This window comes from Procambarus clarkii, chromosome 54 (assembly GCF_040958095.1).
Source record: "Procambarus clarkii isolate CNS0578487 chromosome 54, FALCON_Pclarkii_2.0, whole genome shotgun sequence".
Taxonomy (NCBI): domain Eukaryota; kingdom Metazoa; phylum Arthropoda; class Malacostraca; order Decapoda; family Cambaridae; genus Procambarus; species Procambarus clarkii.
The window spans coordinates 29,089,990-29,104,989 of NC_091203.1; the positions used below are offsets into that span (position 1 = coordinate 29,089,990).

The 15,000-nt window shown below is 38.5% G+C and overlaps 2 long non-coding RNA genes across 2 annotated transcripts in view; one reads left to right on the plus strand and one right to left on the minus strand.

Moving 5' to 3' along the window:
* LOC138352563 (uncharacterized) overlaps positions 1 to 4,899 on the plus strand; it is a 7,335-nt gene extending 2,436 nt beyond the window's left edge. The window contains exons 2-3 of the long non-coding RNA XR_011222830.1: positions 361 to 477; positions 4,594 to 4,899. This is a non-coding gene — a long non-coding RNA (uncharacterized lncRNA). The remainder of the gene's footprint in view (positions 1 to 360; positions 478 to 4,593) is intronic.
* A 4,294-nt stretch (positions 4,900 to 9,193) lies between these two features.
* Positions 9,194 to 15,000, minus strand: part of LOC138352564 (uncharacterized) — an 8,798-nt gene continuing 2,991 nt past the window's right edge. Inside the window, exons 2-3 of the long non-coding RNA XR_011222831.1 lie at positions 13,451 to 13,567; positions 9,194 to 9,449 (exon numbers count right to left, since the gene is read on the minus strand). This is a non-coding gene — a long non-coding RNA (uncharacterized lncRNA). The remainder of the gene's footprint in view (positions 9,450 to 13,450; positions 13,568 to 15,000) is intronic.

A 15,000-nucleotide genomic window follows, 5' to 3' on the forward strand; every position in this document is an offset into this window, starting at 1 on the left:
AGATTTGTTGACTCCTTCCTAGTGTTGCCTAGCCCAGCCCAGCCTAGACAAGGCAGGCTGGGCATCCTAGCCTCACGCAGCTTAGCCCCCACCTACATGTAGCATCCCTGTCCATCCTAAGTTATCATTACCTTACTGGCTGTGTTTTCTCTTCAGCCATGAATGTAATGTGGTGGAACATAAGCAGATACATATCAGGTCTTAGAGAATCTGTACTTCATACATTTCTTAATAATGTCTCACAAATATTTAAATAATTAAAAAAAAATTGTATAATAACTTCATATTATTCTTGCAATTTATTTTTGCATTTTTTTTTATACAAAATTTACATTTTAAAAGATTACCTTTTATTTTTAGATTGATGACTTGAAGACTACAGTGCCATCCACAGCAAATCATGGTCTTAAAATATCTCCTAGCAATGACGAGACCAATTTTCACAGAGATCAAATTTTTGCTAAGCATTAGTCACAGGTAAATATATATTATATATATATAATATTATATATATAAAATTAACTACTTCATTGCTCATAGCACCTTTAGACATTCTGAGAGTTGTGCTATTTTATTAAAAAATTAATTAGGCTATATTTTAATGTTTTGTAATGTTTTCATTACTTTTTTTGTTTTGAAATATAAATTGTTGAGTTTTGAAACATTTTGACATTAACTATACCTGAATATTTATAAACAAAAAAATACCAGAACTATGTCCTTGACAATTGCACTAAGAAGTCTTTGCCAAAATCAGGTGCTCAGTGCAGTAGTTAAAAACTTAAAAGTTGTACCACCTCTGGTGCAAGATTAGGGACCCATAGCCTCAGAGAAGAAAATAGAGAGTACTCAGAGAAGGCCTTGAATAATAGGCAGGCTGTTTGTGTGTGTTTCGACGGTAAGCTTGCTGACACCAAATGTAGTTACCTAAGTGTAGTTACAGGATTAGAGCTACGCTCGTGGTGTCCCGTCTACCCAGCACTCTTTGTCACATAATGCTTTGAAACTACTGACGGTCTTGGCCACCACCACCTTCTCACTTAACTTGTTCCAACCGTGTACCACTCTGTATGCGAAAGGAAATTTTTTTTATATTTCTTTGGCATCTTTGTTTAGTTAGTTTAAATCTATGACCTTTTGTTCTTGAAGTTCCAGGTCTCGGGAAATCTTCCCTATCGATTTTATCAATTCCTGTTACTATTTTGTACATAGTGATTTTATCACCTCTTTTTGTTGTCTACTAGTTTTGGCATATATAATGCCTCTGACCTCTCCACATAGCTCTTGGCCTTTAGTTCTGGGAGCCACTTAGTAGCATGTCTTTGCAACTTTTCCAGTTTGTTGATGTGCTTCTTAAGGTATGAGCACCACACAACCGCTGCATATTCTAGCCTTGGCCGAACAAAACTCGTGAACAATTTCTTTAGTATTTCGCCATCCATGAATTTAAACGAAATTCTGAAGTTAGAAAGCATGGCATAGGCTCCTCACACAACGTTCTTTATGTGGGCCTCAAGTGATAGTTTTCTATCTAGAATCAACCCTAGACCTCTTTCTTTTATCAGAATTATATAAAGATTTCTCACATAATTTGTAGGTTGTGTGGGATCTATGTTCTATTCCACATTCCATAACATGGCATTTATTCACATTAAATTTCATTTGCCAAGTGATGCTCCATATATTTATTTTGTCCAGGTTTTCTTGAAGGGCATGACAATCATCTAAATTTCTTATCCATCCCATTATCTTAGCATCATCAGCAAACATGTTTATATAATTCTGTATTCCAACTGGTAGATCATTTATGTAGACAATGAACATTTCTGGTGCATGTACTGTGGTACTCCACTTGTGACACTTCTCCAGTCCGATTGCCTCTGATTACTGCCCGCATTTTTCTATCAGTCAGAAAATTTTTCATCCATGTTAGAAGCTTACCTGTCACCCATCCAAAATTTTCTAGTTTCCAGAACAACCTCTTATGTGGAACTCTGTCGAAAGCCTTTTTTATGTCTAGATAGATGCAGTCGACCCAACTACCTTTTTCCTTTAAAATCTCTGTGGCTCAATCATAGAAACTGAGTAAATTCGATACACAGGATCTTCCAGATCGAAAACAATACTGTCTGTGTGATATTATATAATTTCTCTCCAGGTGTTCTACCCATTTAGTTTTTATTATTATTTTTTTCAATCTTTTCACTGTTACACTTGTCAATGATTCAGGTCTATAACTGAGAGAGGTGGGGTCTTCCCTGTTGCCACTTTTGTAGATTGGAACTATGTTAGCCTTTTTCCACATGTTTGCTATGACTCCTGTACACAGGGATGCCTGAAAGATCAGGTGAAGTGGAAGGCTGAGCTCAGATGCACATTCTCTCAGAACCCATGGTGAAACTCCATCTGGACCAACTGCTTTGTTCTTACTTAGCTACTTTAGCATATTTTCCACTTCATCTCTAGACACCTCTATACGCTCTATGATGTTCTCAGAAATTCTTATTGTGTCTGGTTCTCTTAAGATTTCATTTTGTATAAACACACTTTGGAACTTTTGGTTTAATGTTTCACACATTGCATTATCATTTTCTGTGAATCTGTTTCCTATTTTCAACCTCTGGATATTATCCTTTACCTGCAATTTGTTGTTTATGAATTTGTAGAATAGGCCCAGTTCTGTTTTATATTTATCCATTATCCCTTTTTAAAAATTTCTTTCTGCCTCTCCCCTTACTGCTGTATAGTTGTTTCTCACATCTTTGTATCGCTGGTATGATTGGGGGTTTGGCTTCTTTCTATGTTGATACCTGCTTGATGGGGTTCTGCTCTTCTACTCCCCAAGCCCGGCCCGAGGCCAGGCTCGACTTGTGAGAGTTTGGTCCACCAGGCTGTTGCTTGGAGCGGCCCGCAGGGCCACATACCCACCACAGCCCGGCTGATCCGGAACTTCTCTTAGAAAACAGTCCAGTTTTCTCCTGAAGATGTCCACGGTTGTTCCGGCAATATTTCTTATAGTCGCTGGGAGGACGTTGAACAACCGCGGACCTCTGATGTTTATACAGTGCTCTCTGATTGTGCCTGTGGCACAATCAGAGAGCACTAGAGAGTACTTTCTAGAGAGTACATTTGGAGAGCTTTGAGACGATCCCAATAATTTAGGTGTTTTATCTCGTCTATGCGTGCCGTATATGTTCTCTGTATTCCCTCTATTTCAGCAATCTCTCCTGCTCTGAAGGGGGAAGTGAATACTGAGCAGTACTCGAGACGGGACAACATAAGTGACTTGAATAGTACAACCATTGTGATGGGATCCCTGGATTTGAAAGTTCTCATAATCCATCCGATCATTTTTCTGGCTGACGCAATATTTGCTTGGTTATGCTCCCTAAACATTAGATCGTCGGACATCATTATTCCCAAATCCTTGACATGCTGTTTTTCTACTATGGGAAGATTCGATTGTGTTTTGTACCCTGTATTATGTTTCAGATCCTCATTTTTGCCATACCTGAAATTTATCACTTTTAAACATCATGTTATTTTCTGCTGCCCAATCGAAAACTTTGTTGACATCTGCTTGTAGTTTTTCAATGTCTTTCATTCCATTTTTGTGTCTTTTGGTCTGTGGCCCTCTCTCAATTTCTGTTGAACCAATCCTGTTTTCTGGCCCTGCATCTCTGTTTTGGTATGAATGTTTGTGTGCCTTCATTGTATATTTTGCAAAATTTGGCATACATTTAATTTACTTCCCTGTCTAGCAACAAGTCTGCCTAATTACTTATTAAAAAAAATTTGAAGTTCCCCATAGTGACCTCTCTCTCTCTTGAAATCAAGTTTATCAACTGTTTCAATGTCCCCATTTTCTGTGTGTGTGTGTTTGGAGGCTAAGCTTGCTGATACCATGTGTGTGTGTGTGTGTGTTTGGAGGCTAAGCTTGCTGATACCATGTATGTGTGTGTGTGTTTGGAGGCTAAGCTTGCTGATACCATGTGTGTGTGTGTGTTTGGAGGCTAAGCTTGCTGATACCATGTGTGTGTGTGTGTGTGTGTTTGGAGGCTAAGCTTGCTGATACCGTTTGTGTGTGTGTGTGTGTTTAGAGGCTAAGCTTGCTGATACCATGTGTGTATTTGGAGGCTAAGCTTGCTGATACCATGTGTGTGTGTGTTTGGAGGCTAAGCTTGCTGATACCATGTGTGTGTGTGTGTTTGGAGGCTAAGTTTGCTGATACCATGTGTGTGTGTGTGTTTGTAGGCTAAGTTTGCTAACACCGTGTGTGTACTCACCTGTTTAAATAATAATAGGGGTGTGTACCACCTCTGGTGGAATTGTAGGGACCCACAGCCTTGAAGAAAATAGAGTATTCAGAGAAGACCTTGTGGATTCTCACTGAACACTAATCTTTTCTTCTCCTATCACCCCTCTTATTTTGTTTTATGCTGTATTTTATTATATATCATATAAATACATAGCCAAATGGCAATATTTATTATGTCTATACAAAAAGAAGACATCCACTTTATTTTTTTTTCTCTCCTTTGTTTCTATGTGGATTTTGTTGTGACTAATGATTCTCCTCCTTCCCATCAACAGGTCTTCCTCACTGGGCTTGCTCGGCTTTTGTGTTACTGTGAGGGTGCCATCATCGTTTACCCTTCAAGACTGACTCATGCTGGCATTGCATTTGTGGACTTCCCTTCACAGTAAACAGTCCTTCTCCATATGGTGATTGTCCAGGGCAAGCAGGGTGTGACTGCCATCTTGGAGAAGCAGGGTCTTTTAATATGAAGAATCTTCCGTCTTCTCTACTTACGCCAGCTTGTGCCGGCCTTGCATTCTTGTTACTTCATGGCCCTTGGGCCTTTTTTATTTATTTTACATAATAAATTTTTTTATTAATACCCGTGTTTCACAAGAGATCCTTAACATTTTAAGCACCAATTGTATTGACTAATGTACGTCTTGTAACCTTTAAGACATAAATAGACAAGACATAGATAAATGAGTGAATAATACTGAGTGACTAGGTTAGGGCGAGGAACATAGTACAGTGTCTGGCTTTGGAAGAATGCCTACTGTTTTAGAAACCTTATTGCCATGATCATAATCGTATGGGTTAAAAAGCATTTGTTGTCACTCCTACACTGTGGCTTGTTGAGCTTGAAACCTTTGCTCCTTGTTCGTGTTACATCTGACCTTTTGAAGAAATTGTATGAATCAATATCCTCCAAATTGTTCAGTATTTTAAAGGTTTCGCTCTATTACTCTCTCATTTGCATATATCTAAGCATATAGATTAGATATAGATTTAGATTAGATTTTTTATTCAGGTAAAGGTACATACATTGCAGATGAGTTACAAAGGGAAAGACATTGACTAGAGTTCACTAGCTCTATTGGAAGAGAAACGTCTGCAAGACAAGTGTGGGCAAAAATTAAGGTAGCAGCGGCTCACAACGACCCCCAACGGCTTCATTTTGTATCTTCTCCAACTTGCCCATCCTACCTTTACCAAAACAAGAAATGACAGGTGCAGCATAATCAATAAGAAATCTTACAGTACTCAAGTACATCATTCGTAGCACTTGGACTCCCACTCCTTTCCACAGCATGCCAAGGCCTTCAGAGGTTGTAATCTCTTCCGACATTGACTCAACAGTCTGTTCATCTCAGTTTCCAAACTCTCATAGGTATATCCAACATATATGCCTAAATATTTATATATATTAACTCTCTATATTTTTACCGTTTATTTCCAATATAATGGGCCTCCGACTTCTACATTCAAACTTTAGTTTTGTCTTCATTAACCACTAGTCCCATGTGGTGACACTGGTTTCCGAAATTGTTCAACACTGTTTGAATCTTTGAAATATCTTTGCCCTGAAACAAAATATCATCAGCATATATGATTGGAGTTACCCAATTTGAGTATTTCTCAGATGCTATCTTATTCATTAGTACATAAAACAGGGTGAGACTCAACACTCCTCCCTGAGGTGTGCAGAGTTCTTGACCTTGATACCTTGAACCATACAACCTTGATACCACACCTGAGCCTTCCTTTCCTGAAGATAATCCCTTATCCAGCGCAATAATCTCCCTTCAACACCAAGACCAGCTAATTCATATAAAATAACCTCTTTGTTGGCTTTATCAAAAGCTCCTTATAAATCAATAAAAATTCTATAATAATCATTACCATTAGCTAGACATTTAATAATACAGTCAGAGGTACTTTTTCCTCTGAGGAACCCGAAAAATTATTAGACAGCTGATCACCTATTATATACAAAAGTTTATTTAAAATGATCCTCTCCACCATTTTACAAAAACACGAGGTTAAGACAGGTCTGTACTCTCCATTGGCTTTAGGGATAAGGATGATCATAGTTCTTTTTCATTTACTGGGAATTCTGCCCTCTTTATAACTAATATTAAAGAGGTCTAACAGCGGGCTTTTCGTCATAATGGCAAGTTCATTAAGTATTTCATAAGTTACTCCATCCTCCCCAGGGGGCGGTAGATTTCCCAACTTTAATCGCCGTTATTAGTTCTTCTCTGGTAATACCTGTGCAAGTGACATCACCACTGTTACCTGCTGTAAGTATAAATTCCTTTCTTAGATCTACATAAGAACATAAGAACATAAGAACAAAGGTAACTGCAGAAGGCCTATTGGCCCATACGAGGCAGCTCCTATTCTATAACCACCCAATCCCACTCATATACTTGTCCAACCCGTGCTTGAAACAATCGAGGGACCCCACCTCCACAATGTTACGCGGCAATTGGTTCCACAAATCAACAACCCTGTTACTGAACCAGTATTTACCCAAGTCTTTCCTAAATCTAAACTTATCCAATTTATACCCATTGTTTCGTGTTCTGTCCTGTGTTGATACTTTTAATACCCTATTAATATCCCCCCGGTTATGTCCATTCATCCACTTGTAAACCTCTATCATGTCACCCCTAACTCTTCGCCTTTCCAGTGAATGCAACTTAAGCTTTGTTAATCTTTCTTCATATGAAAGATTTCTAATTTGGGGAATTAACTTAGTCATCCTACGCTGGACACGTTCAAGTGAATTTATATCCATTCTATAATATGGCGACCAAAACTGAACTGCATAATGTAAATGGGGCCTAACCAGAGCAAGATATAGCTGAAGAACCACACCAGGTGTCTTGTTACTAACACTTCGATTAATAAATCCCAGTGTCCTATTTGCCTTATTACGAGCATTCATGCATTGATCCTTTTGTTTTAAATTCTTACTAATCATAACTCCCAGATCCCTTTCACAATCCGACTTCGCAATCTCAACACCATCTAGCTCATATCTTGTAACTATCATCATTACCTAGTCTCAAAACTTTACATTTATCAGCATTAAACTGCATCTGTCAATCTTTTGACCATTTCAAAACCCTATTTAGATCAACTTGAAGTGATAGTGAGTCTTCTTCCGTGTTAATTTCCCTACCTATTTTTGTATCATCTGCAAATTTGCAAATGTTGCTACTCAACATAAGAACACAAGAACACAAGAACAAAGGCAACTGCAGAAGGCCCACCGGCCCATACGAGGCAGCTCCTACCTACAACCACCCAATTAATTTGCCAGTTCCTTTACGACTTGGGACTTAAATCCATTTACACTTTGGGCTTCTGAGTCTTTTAGTTTGTCAATGCTCTTCCTGATTGTGTCGCGTGTAATTGGTATTTCTCTTAATTCATTCTCCATACCTCCGACAAACATTTGTGTTGGTGATGGGATGTCATTCAAGCTTTCTAGTGTGAACACTGATGTTAGGTATTCATTGAGAGTGTTTGCCGCCCTTTTATGATACAACTTAAAATTGTTAGTCTCATCTTTTATGGGTCCTACGGAGTCAGTTCTTTGTTTGGGTTTTACTTCGTATATACTTGCCCGAAACGCTATGCGTATTAGTGGCTTTAGGTATTGTATTTTAAATTTTAAAATTTTGCCCCGAGGTGCGAGTTTATTGGGAGTACTTAGCTGTATCATTAGCAAGGTAATTAACTATAGTTTGCTGTCCTCCGTCCTTTAACAAATCCATTGACCCCTACCCTAACCTGCCTATTTTGTGCAATAGTCGGTTTAGGATGATCCTTTCAAGCATCTTCCAAGTGCATTACATGAGACTGATAGGTCTATAATTGCCAGGGTCATTGGGTTTCGGTATTGGGACCATTATTGCATGTTTCCATTGTGTGGGCAACACTCCACATAGGAATGACTAGTTAAACAGGTGGAGTAGTGAATTGCCAGACACTTCACACAGTGCATTGAGTATGTCGTAGGTGACGCCATCTTCACCAGGTGCTGTACTTTTACCCTTTTCATAGCCCCCTTTACTTCCTTGGCTGTAATTGGTTCCCCATACTCGTCATCACTAGATTGTGCTCTTGTTATCCTAATCCTTCTGTCATTATGTCGGAGGAGCTGTTCCCTGCTTACTTCTGCAGGGAGGGAGGAGGATGATGCTGCATCACTCCACTTGTGTATTAGTTCTTCAGCCTTACCCTGGGGGTCGTTGTGAGCCGAAGGCCGGGCTCTGCTCCCCTTAGCTACCTTAATTTTTGCCCACACTGTCTTGCAGACGTTTCTCTTCCAATAGAGCTAGTGAACTCTAGTCAATGTCTTTCCCTTTGTAACTCATCTGCAATGTATGTACCTTTACCTGAATAAAAAATCTAATCTAAATCTATATCTAATCTATATGCTTAGATATATGCAAATGAGAGAGTAATAGAGCGAAACCTTTAAAATACTGAACAATTTGGAGGATATTGATTCATACAATTTCCTCAAAAGGTCAGATGTAACACGAACAAGGAGCAAAGGTTTTAAGCTCAACAAGCCACAGTGTAGGAGTGACAACAAATGCTTTTTAACCCATACGATTATGATCATGGCAATAAGGTTTCTAAAACAGTAGGCATTCTTCCAAAGCCAGACACTGTACTATGTTCCTCGCCCTAGCCTAGTCACTCAGTATTATTCACTCATTTATCTATGTCTTGTCTATTTATGTCTTAAAGGTTACAAGACGTACATTAGTCAATACAATTGGTGCTTAAAATGTTAAGGATCTCTTGTGAAACACGGGTATTAATAAAAAAATTTATTATGTAAAATAAATAAAAAAGGCCCAAGGGCCATGAAGTAACAAGAATGCAAGGCCGGCACAAGCTGGCGTAAGTAGAGAAGACGGAAGATTCTTCATATTAAAAGACCCTGCTTCTCCAAGATGGCAGTCACACCCTGCTTGCCCTGGACAATCACCATATGGAGAAGGACTGTTTACTGTGAAGGGAAGTCCACAAATGCAATGCCAGCATGAGTCAGTCTTGAAGGGTAAACGATGATGGCACCCTCACAGTAACACAAAAGCCGAGCAAGCCCAGTGAGGAAGACCTGTTGATGGGAAGGAGGAGAATCATTAGTCACAACAAAATCCACATAGAAACAAAGGAGAGAAAAAAAATAAAGTGGATGTCTTCTTTTTGTATAGACATAATAAATATTGCCATTTGGCTATGTATTTATATGATATATAATAGAATACAGCATAAAACAAAATAAGAGGGGTGATAGGAGAAGAAAAGATTAGTGTTCAGTGAGAATCCACAAGGTCTTCTCTGAATACTGTTTATTTTCTTCAAGGCTGTGGGTCCCTACAATTGCACCAGAGGTGGTACTCACCCCTATTATTATTTAAACAGGTGAGTAAAAATAGGTGAGTACACATACGGTGTCAGCAAACTTAGCCTCCAAACACACACATGGTATCAGCAAGCTTAGCCTCCAAATACACACATGGTATCAGCAAGCTTAGCCTCTAAACACACACACACAAATGGTATCAGCAAGCTTAGCCTCCAAATACACACACACACACATGGTATCAGCAAGCTTAGCCTCTAAACACACACACACACACACACACATGGTATCAGCAAGCTTAGCCTCCAAACACACACACACACACATGGTATCAGCAAGCTTAGCCTCCAAACACACACACACACATGGTATCAGCAAAATTAGCCTCCAAACACACACACACACACATGGTATCAGCAAACTTAGCCTCCAAACACACACACACACATGGTATCAGCAAGCTTAGCCTCCAAACACACACACACACACATGGTATCAGCAAGCTTAGCCTCCAAACACACACACACATGGTATCAGCAAGCTTAGCCTCCAAACACACACACACAGAAAATGGGGACATTGAAACAGTTGATAAACTTGATTTCAAGAGAGAGAGGTCACTATGGGGAACTTCAAATTTTTTTTAATAAGTAATTAGGCAGACTTGTTGCTAGACAGGGAAGTAAATTAAATGTATGCCAAATTTTGCAAAATATACAATGAAGGCACACAAACATTCATACCAAAACAGAGATGCAGGGCCAGAAAACAGGATTGATTCAACAGAAATTGAGAGAGGGCCACAGACCAAAAGACACAAAAATGGAATGAAAGACATTGAAAAACTACAAGCAGATGTCAACAAAGTTTTTGATTGGGCAGCAGAAAATAACATGATGTTTAAAAGTGATAAATTTCAGGTATGGCAAAAATGAGGATCTGAAACATAATACAGGGTACAAAACACAATCGAATCTTCCCATAGTAGAAAAACAGCATGTCAAGGATTTGGGAATAATGATGTCCGACGATCTAATGTTTAGGGAGCATAACCAAGCAAATATTGCGTCAGCCAGAAAAATGATCGGATGGATTATGAGAACTTTCAAATCCAGGAAACCCATCACAATGGTTGTACTATTCAAGTCACTTATGTTGTCCCGTCTCGAGTACTGCTCAGTATTCACTTTCCCCTTCAGAGCACGGTTGCACGGTTGTTCCTGCCGGAACAACCGTGGACATCTTCAGGAGAAAACTGGACTGTTTTCTAAGAGAAGTTCCGGATCAGCCGGGATGTTGTGGGTATGTGGCCCTGCGGGCCGCTCCAAGCAACAGCCTGGTGGACCAAACTCTCACAAGTCGAGCCTGGCCTCGGGCCGGGCTTGGGGAGTAGAAGAGCAGAACCCCATCAAGCAGGTATCAAAATAGAAAGAAGCCAAACCCCCAATCATACCAGCGATACAAAGATGTGAGAAACAACTATACAGCAGTAAGGGAAGAGGCAGAAAGAAATTTTTAAAAAGGGATAATGGATAAATGTAAAACAGAACTGGGCCTATTCTACAAATTCATAAACAACAAATTGCAGGTAAAGGATAATATCCAGAGGTTGAAAATAGGAAACAGATTCACAGAAAATGATAATGCAATGTGTGAAACATTAAACCAAAAGTTCCAAAGTGTGTTTATACAAAATGAAATCTTAAGAGAACCTGACACAATAAGAATTTCTGAGAACATCATAGAGCGTATAGAGGTGTCTAGAGATGAAGTGGAAAATATGCTAAAGGAGCTAAGTAAGAACAAAGCAGTTGGTCCAGATGGAGTTTCACCATGGGTTCTGAGAGAATGTGCATCTGAGCTCAGCCTTCCACTTCACCTGATCTTTCAGGCATCCCTGTGTATAGGAGTCATAGCAAACATGTGGAAAAAGGCTAACATAGTTCCAATCTACAAAAGTGGCAACAGGGAAGACCCCACCTCTCTCAGTTATAGACCTGAATCATTGACAAGTGTAACAGTGAAAGGATTGAAAAAAAAAAAAAAATAATAAAAACTAAATGGGTAGAACACCTGGAGAGAAATTATATAATATCACACAGACAGTATTGTTTTCGATCTGGAAGATCCTGTGTATCGAATTTACTCAGTTTCTATGATTGAGCCACAGAGATTTTAAAGGAAAAAGGTAGTTGGGTTGACTGCATCTATCTAGACATAAAAAAGGCTTTCGACAGAGTTCCACATAAGAGGTTGTTCTGGAAACTAGAAAATTTTGGATGGGTGACAGGTAAGCTTCTAACATGGATGAAAAATTTTCTGACTGATAGAAAAATGAGGGCAGTAATCAGAGGCAATCGGACTGGAGAAGTGTCACAAGTGGAGTACCACAGTACATGCACCAGAAATGTTCATTGTCTACATAAATGATCTACCAGTTGAATACAGAATTATATAAACATGTTTGCTGATGATGCTAAGATAATGGGATGGATAAGAAATTTAGATGATTGTCATGCCCTTAAAGAAGACCAGGACAAAATAAGTATATGGAGCACCACTTGGCAAATGAAATTTAATGTGAATAAATGCCATGTTATGGAATGTGGAATAGAACATAGATCCCACACAACCTACAAATTATGTGAGAAATCTTTATATAATTCTGATAAAAGAAAGAGGTCTAGGGTTGATTCTAGATAGAAAACTATCACTTGAGGCCCACATAAAGAACGTTGTGTGAGGAGCCTATGCCACGCTTTCTAACTTCAGAATTTCGTTTAAATACATGGATGGCGAAATACTAAAGAAATTGTTCACGAGTTTTGTTCGGCCAAGGCTAGAATATGCAGCGGTTGTGTGGTGCCCATATTTTAAGAAGCACATCAACAAACTGGAAAAGGTGCAAAGACATGCTACTAAGTGGCTCCCAGAACTAAAGGGCAAGAGCTATGTGGAGAGGTCAGAGGCATTATATATGCCAAAACTAGAAGACAACAAAAAGAGGTGATAAAATCACTATGTACAAAATAGTAACAGGAATTGATAAAATCGATAGGGAAGATTTCCCGAGACCTGGAACTTCAAGAACAAAAGGTCATAGATTTAAACTAACTAAACAAAGATGCCAAAGAAATATAAAAAAATTTCCTTTCGCATACAGAGTGGTACACGGTTGGAACAAGTTAAGTGAGAAGGTGGTGGCGGCCAAGACCGTCAGTAGTTTCAAAGCATTATGTGACAAAGAGTGCTGGGTAGACGGGACACCACGAGCGTAGCTCTAATCCTGTAACTACACTTAGGTAACTACATTTGGTGTCAGCAAGCTTACCGTCGAAACACACACAAACAGCCTGCCTATTATTCAAGGCCTTCTCTGAGTACTCTCTATTTTCTTCTCTGAGGCTATGGGTCCCTAATCTTGCACCAGAGGTGGTACAACTTTTAAGTTTTTAACTACTGCACTGAGCACCTGATTTTGGCAAAGACTTCTTAGTGCAATTGTCAAGGACATAGTTCTGGTATTTTTTTGTTTATAAATATTCAGGTATAGTTAATGTCAAAATGTTTCAAAACTCAACAATTTATATTTCAAAACAAAAAAAGTAATGAAAACATTACAAAACATTAAAATATAGCCTAATTAATTTTTTAATAAAATAGCACAACTCTCAGAATGTCAAAAGGTGCTTTGAGCAATGAAGAAGTTAATTTTATATATATAATATTATATATATATAATATATATTTACCTGTGACTACTGCTTAGCAAAAATTTGATCTCTGTGAAAATTGGTCTCGTCATTGCTAGGAGATATTTTAAGACCATGATTTGCTGTGGATGGCACTATAGTCTTCAAGTCATCAATCTAAAAATAGAGGTAATCTTTTAAAATGTAAATTTTGTATAAAAAAAATGCAAAAATAAATTGCAAGAATAATATGAAGTTATTATACAATTTTTTTTTAATTATTTAAATATTTGTGAGACATTATTAAGAAATGTATGAAGTACAGATTCTCTAAGACCTGATATGTATCTGCTTATGTTCCACCACATTACATTCATGGCTGAAGAGAAAACACAGCCAGTAAGGTAATGATCACTTAGGATGGACTGGGATGCTACATGTAGGTGGGGGCTAAGCTGCGTGAGGCTAGGATGCCCAGCCTGCCTTGTCTAGGCTGGGCTGGGCTAGGCAACACTAGGAAGGAGTCAACAAATCTCTGGAGTGCCTTACTTTTCCTGATATCCTTAAAAAAGCAACAATGATGCCATTTTATAAAGGAGGCGAGACAGCAGAAATAAACAATTAGAGAAAAATATCAAATCTACTTATACTTTCAAAAATATTTGATTTTTTTTTTACAAACATTTCTTCCTACTTTGTAAAATTCAACATGAATACAAACACACACACACATCCCTAGGAAGCAGCCCATAGCAGCTGTCTAACTCCCAGGTACTTATTTACTGTTAGGTGAACCAGATATAGAGAATAACCACAAAATGCTATCTTTATAAGAACTATCTTGTAAAGCCACTAGTACACGCAGCATTTCAGGCAGGATATATAATATTAATATTATATATATATATATATATATATATATATATATATATATATATATATATATATATATATATATATATATATATATATAACTGAAAACTCACACCCCAGAAGTGACTCGAACCCATATGCTATGCCCAAGATTACCATCCGAGTGCCAGCGGGGAAGTGGGTCAAATTGCCTCGGCTATCACTTCCTTATGTCTGGTCGTGATGGTCAAGCGGATTAAGGCGTCCCTGTACATACCAGTTGCGTTGCTCCTGGCAGTATTGGGTTCGAGTCACTTCTGGGGTGTGAGTTTTCAGTTGCATATTGTCCTGGGGACCATTCAGGCTTGTTCGCATTTGTGTTCCTCACGTGTTGCCCCAAAAATGAGGTGATTTGATAAAATGCTATGCCCAAGATTACCATCCGAGTGCCAGCGGGGAAGTGGGTCAAATAGCCTCGGCTATCACTTCCTTATGTCTGGTCGTGATGGTCAAGCGGATTAAGGCGTCCCTGTACATACCAGTTGCGTTGCTCCTGGCAGTATGGGTTCGAGTCACTTCTGGGGTGTGAGTTTTCAGTTGCATATTGTCATGGGGACCATTCAGGCTTGTTCGCATATATATATATATATATATATATATATATATATATATATATATATATATATATATATATATATATATATATATATATATATATATGTCGTACCTAGTAGCCAGAACGCACTTTTCAGCCTACT